General features: G+C 27.8%; 1 long non-coding RNA gene across 1 annotated transcript; it reads right to left on the bottom strand.

The window, feature by feature from the left end:
* Positions 1-1089: 1089 nt before the first annotated feature.
* Positions 1090-5486, bottom strand: LOC132949744 (uncharacterized). The gene is made up of 4 exons (XR_009665127.1): positions 5421-5486; positions 5239-5347; positions 3646-3796; positions 1090-1210 (listed from the first exon to the last, which is right to left on the bottom strand). It is a non-coding gene; the product is annotated as an uncharacterized LOC132949744 (long non-coding RNA).
* Positions 5487-12664: the final 7178 nt, after the last annotated feature.

Below are 12664 nucleotides of genomic sequence, written 5' to 3'. Positions count from 1 at the left end.
ACTGCAGCACACGCTGTCGTCGAAGAAACAGCTATCTTCATCCGTCTACATCTCGCTCCATCTCCATCTCTCTCTACATCTCGCTCCATCTCCATCTCTCTCTACATCTTGCTAATTGAAACTTATCTAGTATACAATACTAGTACCTTTATGATCTGTAATATATTCTGGTGTTCGATGAAAAAGATTGAAATAAGATAAAAATACATATTTTTTTGGTTTTGAATATGAAAGCTGTGAGATGATCGATATGAATTTTGTGAGAAATCTAGAGGTACTAGAAAACTGAGACGAGTGTGTTGAATGAAATAAATAAAAAAATCGAGTAACACAACAATCGGTTAAAAATTAATTTAATTCAAATAATGAGATAAACCTTATTAGATCATTTAAATTGTCCAGAACAAGCCCCCAGTTGTTGGTCGCATGCCAATTTTAACCATATACTAGACCACAAGTTTATAGACATTCTATAATGTATTCTCCTGCCGGTGACACTGTTGGGGAAAATATATTTTTTTAGTAATTAAATTACGTAGGTACTTGTCCAATACTCGACTACCAGAATTAAAATTAAAGAATGTGATATACCTAGGTAACCTATCGATCGATTCTAAAACAGAAACTTAACCTAGGCACAAATAATATCACAATATCAAATAGTGAAATGTGAAAATTTGAAGAAAATTTCCCTTAGGTAAATCCCGTAAAACCTCCCCCCCCCAAAAAAAAAACGTACGTTTGAGGTGTTCTCTAGGTATGATCTGCTATGTACTTACAAATCATATTAAATAACATTAATCATTATGTATTTTCTTATTTTATTAGGTAGGTATAAAAACCTACCTTCCTACTTATAAAAGTATTGCCTAATCATTGATTTCAAATTTTAAAAACTATTCTACTATAACAATAAATTAACAGTTGTAGGCAAAGTATTATAATTTAAGGTATTTTTCATAATTTTTGCACACCTATAAAAACTGGATTTTAAAAATTACTATACGTCTAGCGGGTATATAAGTTTGTCTGACAATAAATATTTACATTAGGTCTACCGCCTCAACAGAATAGAAGGACAAGACTTACGTAATTCTTCCGGCGAAACGCGTTCCCTTCGAGTGTATAATATTGTCTAGTGTCAGGGCTGTGCATCTCCGCCAAGGAAAATGCAGCGCGCGTCTTCATATCTCCGATCCAAAAGTTCAGTCTGGAAGTATTGAGATTAATGACATTTATAAAAATAGGCACCTAGTTTAATAACCAGAATGGAACGAAATATGTGAGTACGTATTGGAATCGCTGTTCGTCTCAGACGATTGTCATTTGCCATAGATTATTTATAATTATAACCTCACCGTCCTAATCATAGAAAATATATATATGGTCCTAACCGATGGATGATGGATATTTTTACATTATCTTCAAAAAAACATTTATTTGTTTCTACTAGACGCAAATGCGGTAAATTGAATTCAAATTTATAATATATATAACGGTTTTTTTTACTTGGTAACCATTCATTTATTACTTGGTTTATTAACAAATTCTAATTGATATAAAATAGTAATTGAATAAAAATAGTTTTATTGATCCCAATATTTAAAAATAATGTTTCAAATAAAATAATAAAAAAAAAAAAATTAAGAAATACCTATTAATTAATATGTATTACCTAAATAACAAAATAACTAAATAAATTCGTAGCTTAATAAAATGTCCAGAAAAATTAAAAGTCCAATTTAAACGAATATAAAATATAATTTAGATAGGTGTATAGGTAGTGTATTCGTTATATTTTGAGTTTCATTATAGGACATCAGTCAATCAGATGCTATTTAATATTTTAAAATAAAAAACTTCGACAATAATTCCATATTGGCAAGTGTTGTTTTCTATAACTGAAGACCGAAGTTATAGTATCGAGCATAATGGGTACGTAAAAAAATAGAAATATAATTTAAAAAAATTACCTTTATTTAATTGTATTTAATTTTTTTTTAATAAGTTTTTATAATATTGACTTTAACCCATATAAATGTTCTTATTTCATTTTTTCAATTCGTTGATAATATATGAAACGAATTCTTTGCTTGGAAAGCAATGTTTAGAAAATTCAGAAAATGCAGTTTATATTTAAATCCGTGGCCTAATTATAAATAATAATTTCTGATGCATTGATGCTGAAGAGTGAGAGAGGTGCACAATCAGCCGAACCGAAATCTAACATCTTAAACACTTAATATAAACAATTTTGCACACACGCGTGATGGTATGAAAATAAAAAATATTTATAATTAATATTTATACCGATTTTCTACCGATTTATACCGATCTTCTATATTAATAATAATTATAAATATATAGCAATAACAAATCATTTTTGAGTAGCGGCCAACCGGGAAAGTTCCCAGTATCCCGCCGGCCCAGTCCGCTCCTGGTTCATATTGTAACCGAAAAATCTAAATAATCTATTATAAACACAGTTACTTTTTACAGATATTATAAGTTAAAATTTGGACGAATTTACATATTAAAACCAAAAATAACGATTTTAGTTATTTTGTTGTAATTTAAAAATAGTAAGTATTCGCGGATTTATGAAACTTTTAGAGTATATTATTATAATTTATAGACACGATGACACTTTCAAATGTTATTATTTGGGCAAAAATGACTTTAACCTACTATTGTAGGTGCTAATGTCTAATAGTAAAATAAATTACTTTAATCTCAATATTATTTATTAGTTAACGATGTCTTTGCTCAGGATCGTTTTTCGTTTGTTCGTTTTGTATTTTAATAATTTATACATAGATATATTATTATTACTAATAATTATAGTAGGTGTGTTTGTTTTATTTCATTAATTAATTTAATACTATACCAATAAATTATATATTAATTAATAATTTTTGAAACATTGTGTTCGAAAAAATAAAAATAAATGTGATTTTAATTAGTCTTGTAATGTACCTACCTAAATGTAAAAAATAAATAAATATAATAATAACTATTGAACTTTTAGGGACATAATAGGTAACACATTCGTGTATGTAGTATTACACTATTTATATAGGTATATTTATATACCTATACGAGTATATGAGTAGGTATGTTATTCATAAGTGCGCACACGTCAGGTTAAGCAGTTGACCATTCCGTGAATATTACTTTTATGTGTACATGGTTATACGGCCCTAATCCCTATGATATAGAATATAGATATTAGGTGAACAATAGAAGTTAAGTATGTGACACTAAATTAATAGCTACCTATAACTTATAACGTTGTATTTGGAAAAAAAAATACCAGTTATTAATTAAAATTATATCTTATGACTATTATCAATTATAAGTTATAACATATATTTCTATAAATTAAACCAAAACATATATATATATATTTATATATATTTAGTACCCTCCCTATAAAGGTATGCACCTATTAATTATAATTATTCTACGAACAGGGACTGGAAAAACGACGACGACGTTTATATCTCGCGTATTTTATACATTTCTAGTCCGGAACTAAAATATGCGCCTACAACACTTGGATAGCACATTTTTCGTGACATTAAATATTTGTTTTAAGTCTTAAAAGTAAATTTAAGCCCCAAAAGAATATAAAAACAAACTTACTTTTATTATCGACTCCTTCGGCGGAATCCGTGACGTGTGTGAATTGCGACGCCCATGAGGAAACGCTCCAGAATACAGCCAGAACTTAGAATATCTTCTTTGCTTATTGAAATTTTAGAATTTTTAGTCGAATGTGTCTTCTGCAACGACTCTGAGATTTGCCATAGATAAATAAATGATAGATATTATACTAGGTACATCAATATGATGAATCCACGGATATAATATAATGCAACTTTTTGTATCAAAGAGTTCTGTGTTAAGGACCAATTTGTTCATTGAAATTTGATATGACATTAACCAAAATAGTTTATAATTTTGATTATAATAATATGATATGGGTATTATTTAAATTATTATTTTCGTTTATCAATTTAATTATTGATTAAGGTGGTGAATAGATATCAGAAGCACAATAATATTTTTTTAAGAGCATATTGTATTTTATGAATTATTAAATAAAAATGTGATTACTGGATTTTAGAGGTACAGTAAATTCATCAAATACTATAATACCAACTAGATTTCTAAAACTCCGAGTCCATAATTCTAGATTCTGAGCGGATCGATGACTGTATTAATTTTACAATGATGTGTTCTTTATTTTTTAATATTTTTAATTATTTTTTCTTGGTGGTCTGTGTAAACGATAAGTATTCGTAATAAAGATTCAATTTTCATATATAATATTATTTTATAGGCACTCAGTATATGTAATCATATGTTTATTTTTAGTTTAGTTTAGTTGTAGGTATTTAGTAAATAATAATAGGTATACGAAATTGTTTTTTCGAATAGCAATTTATTGTTTGTATTAGTACCTACACCATAATAGGGAACTAAAATTTTGTAAATGATGTACAAATGTATTTTTGGTGTTTTAAGGCTGCTGTAAGATCAATTTATGAGAATCCTTGCATTAAATTGTTAGGATTATTTGATATGAATAATTATTTTATTACATATAGGTAAGTCGATCAGAAACTATATTTACACTGAATGTTAATAGTAAAAAGCTATTAAAATATCTATTATTTGTATTTATTTGTTAATAATAATTAAGACTTAAATATTAGCAGTAATCTTGTTCCTTTCACAAAATGTTTTTTAATTATTTTTAATTTAATTTACATTTATACGTTTGGCATTTATCCCAAAGTTATCTCTGAATAATAATTCAATGATTCAATTTAATAGTTACATTATATGGATTATAAAAACTACAGTTTCCAGCTTCTACTACAACATTGTTTTAGGTTTTTAATTTTTTAAATTCAGTCTGCACCTTGTGTCGGTGATTTTACACGTAATATAATAAAATTGATACTAGTGATGAGTAGGTACCTCATTGTTTAATCAAATTTATTTAATTTAATTTAATTAAATTTACACGATTTCAATAAAAAAATATCTATGAAGTATAAACATCCGCATTTCTATTAACTATAAATTCATAATTGTATGAGCTATACATGTTACATATATTTTTCGAAAAAATTATTTAAAAAAACAAGAATAATTCCTATTTTACGCCTAATTTAAGTCTAAAAAGTAAATGTAAAATAGTAGGTAATAATATGAAAACAAACTTACTCGTAAACATCTACTCTTCCGGTGAAACGTAGCTAGAGTGCCGCCATCGCCGAAGAAACAGCCATCTTCATCCATCTCCATCTAATCATCTCACTCCGATGAACTGAAACTTGAAAGTATCGAAATACTTTATGAAAATAACCTGATCATAATGAAATTTGCGAGTTTTTATTAAAACTTACATTATAATATGTACGGTTTAACGAACTGTCTGTTTATATTAGTGGCTTATTGTTTTTTTGTTCACTTAAATCAAAATATACAATATATTATATTTATAATACAATAGTATTTGCTGAAATTATTAGAATTGTTAACCGTCGCCGACGAATTTCGACAATTGACGATTGCCATAGATATTATAAAATATATTGTTTATTATGATAAATCCATAGAACTTATATATTATAGTATTATCTAGTACTATCAGTATTATCAGTACCTATACGGTATATTGATAAATCGTATGTTCTTTTACAGAAATCTTTGTCATCTGCAATGCACCTATTCTGGTTTTCTATTTCAATTATAGTTCGCATGCCAAATTTAACTATACAAACTGGTCCAGGCGCGGACTGGCTGGGATGCTGGGATGCTACAGCATCCCTTGCCCTAAAATATATTTGCCTAATATTATTTATTATATATTTAAAGACTCTAGACACCTAATGAACAACAGATTGTTACCAATTTACGATTACTAGTAATCTATAACATTGTACAACTTTGATTGAAAGTTTTTTGTAACTTGGTACTTATTTACGTGTTTAACGTATATTCAATATTTTTTCAAAACAAAATAAAATATATTAATATTTTATAAATAATCTACATGTATTAAATTCGCCCCAACAATTTATGTTATTTGCCCTTTAAATTGTGTAGCATCCCGTGCCGTATTTTACCAGTCCGCGCCTGGTACAGTTTAATATAAGATTATTAGGTATAGGTTTCTGCATTGTTGTAGTTTATTTAGAAGATAACAAGTTATACATAATATTGTATTCTTATAAAATTATAAAAATAATATTTTGAATATTATCATTAAACATTTGTCCACCATACACGTTTTCTAACTTTCATTCCTTAGTTTTAACTAACAATTTACATATTATTATGCATTATTTTATGCTTCATGGTATTATGCACGATTATCGGAACCTTCTTCTCTGCACGTATCAGGCCACGTCTATATCAGTTTTTGTTACATTTGTCTCCAATTTTGTTTTACCTCTTCCCTCGCATAATACGTATATTGGTCGACGGTCGTTGTTGACATGCAAAAAGCATTCATGTAGAAATTTATATCATAATTTATATTATAACCTATCTGTATCGTATCCGCGTCTAAGTCGGTCGCGCGGAGGGCCCGTTGTGCGCACCAGACAAACGTGTGCGCAGGCGCGCTTGATGTAAACTGACCTTGGCCGTCGAATTCAATGTCAAGGCTGTAGGTACTATACCACCACCGCACAGACCGCCACCAGATAGGCAGCGGTCCGTGTATTATATTTCTTGTCACGGATCAATCAACGCACGAATTTTGCTCCTCCGCCGCGCGTTGCCCAACCATGTACGGTGTGTGTATAGTAATATAATATAACAGAGACATTGTGTAGACCCACGCGCAGACACACTGTGTGTGTGTGAGAGAGAGAGAGAGAGAGAGAGAGAGAGAGAGAGAGAGAGTGAGTGAGAGAGAATGATTGAATAATAGTGGTCGGATGGGTGTGCGTGAGTGAGACGGTGTGGACGAGGGAGCGCGATATATCGATATATCCTGTGTACTGGTGACTGTGAGGTTGTGGGAAGGGTCGAGGGGCCGGTCAGACTGAATACAATGGCACAACATTAGTTTGTGATTATAATAAGTTAGTGAATACCTACGAAAGAAAAAATAAATGGATAACATGCACACGTCGATTCATTAATATGCATGTTGTACTGTATTATTATTATGGCCGTGGGCTCTTGCAAATAGAAGTAAAAATAATATTTTTTTAAAACTGTTATTAACAATAAGATGGTTTTGGAAGTACGAGTTCCACCAGTTCTGGAATCGTAACCAGTGGGGGGGGGGGGGGGGGGTGAGCACATTAACGATCAATATATTGGACTGGGGAGTAAAATATTAACTTGGCACTCCTACGCAAATTGATAAATATATATATATATATATGAATATATGTAAGCATGGTGCATGAATAATAACTTCAAAACATTTTCCTCGGTACCTACGCCCATTGTATATTATCTAGGTTTACGATTTTCATTTTTTATACATTTTACATTTACACATACAAAGCATTTTCTTATAATATTTATATGATTTGGTGCAATAAAGATACATGTTTTGTAATTTTATTAAATTTTTTTAACTAATTCTGCAATATTTAAGTACTACGCAAAATGTTAAGATTAAGTAGATTAACCCTAATCATAAACAGTAAGTAGTAATAGTACATTTATAAACATTACAAGTATTCAAATATGTGTACTATATAAATTTGAAGTTTAAGTGGTTCAACAAAATATGAATTATAATTTATTCTTGATATATTTAGTAAATAGTAATATCATTTTTTATTAATTCTTATTTTTAAGTTGACTTTTCTTGTTGTGTTTTATTATTTTTTAATTATTTACAAATAACTAATTTAATTATTACAAGTTTATATAAGTATAAGCAAATAATAATAATTATGACAGGATTAAAACAATTTAAAATTTGAATTGCATTATGCCATATAATATTATAATATACGTATTGTTATTCTTATTAAGTACACCTATTTGATTCGGTTACATCCGCATAATTAATTTATATAGAATTGCTTAGCGTCTACGCTCTATAGTAGTAGGTACCTACCTATTTATGCATATCATTAATTTTTTTATTTATTATTTACCAAAAATTGCAGCAGTTTTAAAAATAATATTGTATCGCTATAAAAACATTTGCCCAAAGTAAATTAACTTTTTGACCTTTTCCTCAATGTGTCCCTGATCGTAACTAATAACTATGTGTGTATAACGCTATAGTACACTTAAAACTTCACGACGTTAGGTTTCCATCAATGAGTCATAAATACATGTCAATTATAATTAGATATACGATTATCGATTATCTTTTCTTGTTTTTTTTCCTATGCAATAATCGGTATTTAAACATGTTGTTCCTTTTTTGTAAACATCTAGTTAAAAGATAAGCAACAAGAGGATTTACTCGTCTATAGAATAATCTTATACCAATTTGATTGGTGATCGGTGGTGTACCATATTTGTATAAACTATAGGGCGTGCACTTGAAAAGATATTTAATCTTTTTAGTTAGTTTTGAGTTTTCGACTGTTTCGAACTTAATAAGGATTTTTTATTAATTATCAGAAATAGATATAATTTAGTAGTTAATTCAATACCAAATAATAAGTGTTTAAATTTAAATTATTAAATTTAAAATATTAAATTTAAATTTTTCACCGTCAGCTACATTTTTTTTAAACGCTTTATCACGTACTTACGTTGATATATTTGATTTGGAAATCAATGTCTTCTATATTTCTAAAATTAACATTGTTTATACGTACAATAAAATTAGCTAAATTATTTTGTATCTGTATATAGTAGATATACCTATTATAGTAGGTACGATAATCGTACTATATATTATGTAGTTTCTTTGCAATAGGTACCTATACAATTATACACGTTACACACAATAATATCTATCCATCTAAGTATCTACTCCTATTACATCTTGATATTAAATATTTGAGTTAAATATAATATGTCTTTCTATTTTTAAGTTACAAATTACGTATCTTTTCAGGCATAAATACAATCTCATGTTGTATGATAGTAGTTGAATACTAACAATGTGTTGATTAGTAGCCGTAAGCCAAAGGAAATGATTACTTTTTACTGTTAAGTATTTACTTATGGTTACATACAATTTTCAATTTTGAATAAAAATACACTCATTATTTCAGTGTGTTTACACCGGAAAGGTAAATAAAAGATGGCATACACGGTAGAGTATAGGTACACCCATATTTTGGGGGAAAAAAATATATGCACCACACAGACAAATATTGGGAATTCATAATGAAACGGACGTTTATCTTTCCGACTTGGTTCGATAGTTACAGACATTATGTAACCCTGACCGGAACTACGGTCTGTAGATTTTTCGTCTTTGAATATTGGAATAAAGTTAAATCCCTTTTTACAATGGTTATGTAATTTTAAATCAATTTTGTGTTATTATAAAAAGTAAGAATTCAGATGTTCTTTTATTCTGAGAAAATAAGTACACTAGAAAAAATGCTATTATTATAAATATTATAATTTTATTGTAAAGATAATAAAATCACCTACCTACTAATAATTTATTTTTTAAACACTTTAAAACGAAAGTAAAATTATTAATTAATATTTAGTATTTATTACAAATGAAATAAATCTAAATAATCTATTAAACAAAATCGATTTTGTCTAAAATGGTTTTTGCGCAAAAATCTTGTTTTTCCAAATTTTGTTTATTTTTCCAGACTATTTTGAATAGTATTAGAATTTTTAATTTTGATACCTCGAGACACTAACTAGATCCACTTTGCTTCCTAAAACCACCATCATAGTTTAAAATCGAAGGATTGTTACTGGTACGGTCGACGTCAGACATAAAAAACACACGTTGTATAAGACCAATACGTTCATTTCTCCGCTCAGAATCTTAAATAATTATATATTCTATTTCTATATTATTCATTTTTGCACATTTAATCAATTTAAACTAAACATTACTTAATTTCCAATAATTTAGCATAGATAAAATATAATATAACATTATAACAACTAATAATATCTTATTATTACTTTTGTATATTAAGTAGTACCTACATAATAAATTAGTTAAGTTACATTTTCAATGCGAATAAATTATGTATGATATCAATTATTTACACTTAAAGCCAATTCTATTTAATATCTTGATTTTTAAGCCTTTGATTCAAGTGTTTTGTATTTGTATTGATTGTGTATGATTTTCGACTAGTTTTTTGTTACTTAGGTACCTATACAACCAAATATGCGTTAATGTTGTTTTTGAAGTACTTGAACACATGCAACTTTTTGACCTGATTACACTTGATATATTGACAAATAAATGTGGGTTCATTTATTATATAATATATTCTTAAATTCATTGCTAACGCAGAGTAAATATCAATGTCGAGACTATTATATACATACAGGTTTGATTCATCCCAACAAAAAAATTCTAGCAAAGTTATAATTACAAGACTACACGTTTAGCTGTGAATGTTGTCAGCCATTAGAGAATCATATAACTCATAGGTAAATAATAGCAGATAGTTTATAGGAATTTGGGATAGGTACTCAGCAGTCAGTAATCATAAATCAGTAAGTGAAAACTATGCAAATTTGCCGTAAGAAATAGAAAGATTTAGAACAAAACTGTCCATCTATTATTTACTTTCAGGTAGAATTTAGTTGACTAAAAATTACCGCTTGAAGTAAACAATTTAAACATTCTTTGACTAATATAATATATTTTAGAACCTAGGTATGTAATAATATTATGGTATATTATGTATTCATGATGCAATATTATGCATTAAATATGTTAAAGTTACCTCTGGCATTTTGAACATTGGTGGTAGGTTCCTTTGCAAGAATTTCGTTGATTAGCATTGTTCAAATTTACCATAAACCATTTTAATAAGTATCTGATATGGCGGTTTATACTAAATATAGTAGTAACAATACAATTGCTCTAAAATAAACTATTGTAATTACCTTTATGTAAATCTACAATACGGATTTGTGTGATAGTATTAGACATATTAATTAGGTATTAATGTTCATTAGTTCAAATTTGTATTTTGTTATATTCTGTGGTACTACGTACACTGCTGTACATATTACACAATATAGGTACTAATATGGCCCATCCGGTTGAGAATTTATCATTTCATGTGCCTCTCAGCCCCTCCTCTTTTCTACTACTACACTCGTTAGTATTAATAAAAATAAACAAAACAGACTTTTTGATGAGACTATTGACACAACGTTTTATTGTCCTTTAATAATAATAGGTTTTATTATAGGCACTGGCGTTGTTTAATATTACAATATAACATTAATTGTTTCAATTAAGATAATATACCGATAAAAAATGTTGGTAACAAACAAAATAGATATTTTTTTTATATTTTTTGAAATTGAACATGTTATTTCGTAATATTTAATTACAAATATCATTTAATTTTTGTTGCACGTATGGCTTAGTCAACGGAATTAAGTAAAGATAAAATAAAATATAATACTTATTTAAAACTGTTTAATAAAAATAAAACCCTTAAAGATTTTTTTTCTCTATATTTTAGATGAAAACTGGAAATTGTGAATACTTTTTTTCATTTGTAAAAATAGGTTTGTTATTTGATCTATACATCTATTATACTGTGGTATATAAAGTAGTAAGTGGTTTTTAGTTTGTCACCGATAACCGGGAGAAATTATGATCTAGTACCGGAAACTCAGACAGTGAATTATCCTAATACATAGGCGAAAATGTACTACATTTTTTGGGGAGGGACTCAAGCCCCACTTCCCATAGGTCATATTGCTAAGAACCACAGAATATAAAAATTAGTACTAATTTCTAGATTTTGAACTGGGGGGACTTGACCGAAATTTGGGGGACTAAGTCCCCCAAGCTCCCTCCCCCCCTATTGGCTAATATTAATTATGCTAATGTAATAATGTTGGTTAACTTTATAATAATAATAATAATCATTTGTTTATTTGCTAGTATGTAGAAATGTTCGCAAAGTAAAATAGATAAATACGAAAAAATACTAGCTTTGCTCTATACTGAGGTAATAATACCTCTTCATATGTATAGTAAGAATACTTATCAAGATGTTAATTAAAAATAACAAGGAGAGGAAAAAAATAATTAATTAAAGAATATAATAAAAATAACAATTTATAAATAAATACTGATTTGAAGTATAAAAGAATACAATAAAAAAAAAGAGCTAGTGTAACATCAATCTTTATAATAAATTTAAGTATAAACATCGGTATACTGATCTAGTCGTGCTTGTGTTTTTTTTAACTTGAATCAATTTTGAATTGCTAGTTACCACTTTTTTAATATAAATTTGTATTTTTTAATACTAAAATTATACGTTTGATGTGTTTTTTATTTTGGTTATAACTTTTAGTCTATAAGAAAAATAAAAATATTATATAGGTACCTAACTTTCTGTTTAATTGGTGCAACTAAGAATGTTAAAATTATTTAAACATTTGAGTACATTTTATATTATTATAATATGATGCGTTTTAGTTTTTTTTTTTTTATGAAGAGATGGGATAAAAATATAAAGTTTGCTCT

The sequence above is a fragment of the Metopolophium dirhodum genome, chromosome 7 (assembly GCF_019925205.1).
Source record: "Metopolophium dirhodum isolate CAU chromosome 7, ASM1992520v1, whole genome shotgun sequence".
Classification (NCBI taxonomy): domain Eukaryota; kingdom Metazoa; phylum Arthropoda; class Insecta; order Hemiptera; family Aphididae; genus Metopolophium; species Metopolophium dirhodum.
Note: the sequence above shows the minus strand (reverse complement) of the source record. Positions and strands in the feature narration are given on the sequence as shown.